Genomic DNA, 255 nt, shown 5'->3' with positions numbered 1-255 from the left:
GACTGTAATGCATTTGAACCAAGACCACTTTACTGGCATCAAGATAATGACACTTTAATGACAATATGTAACTATTTTTGAACCTTGGCCACTGTGGCCACAAGTGATAGTTACAAAATAATGTTAAATGTTTAAACATAGTTTCAGTACCTCAAAAGGTTAGTGAACTGAAACCAGAACAAGTGAAGCAGTACTGTACCAAATGAGCAACAGAGTGATTTATTGCAAATTGATTTAATTTCTTTGTTCGTAAGA

This window comes from Morone saxatilis, unplaced genomic scaffold, assembly GCF_004916995.1.
Source record: "Morone saxatilis isolate NCDOM2014 unplaced genomic scaffold, NCSU_SB_2.0 Contig8, whole genome shotgun sequence".
NCBI lineage: Eukaryota > Metazoa > Chordata > Actinopteri > Moronidae > Morone > Morone saxatilis.
This window is presented reverse-complemented; position numbering follows the sequence as displayed.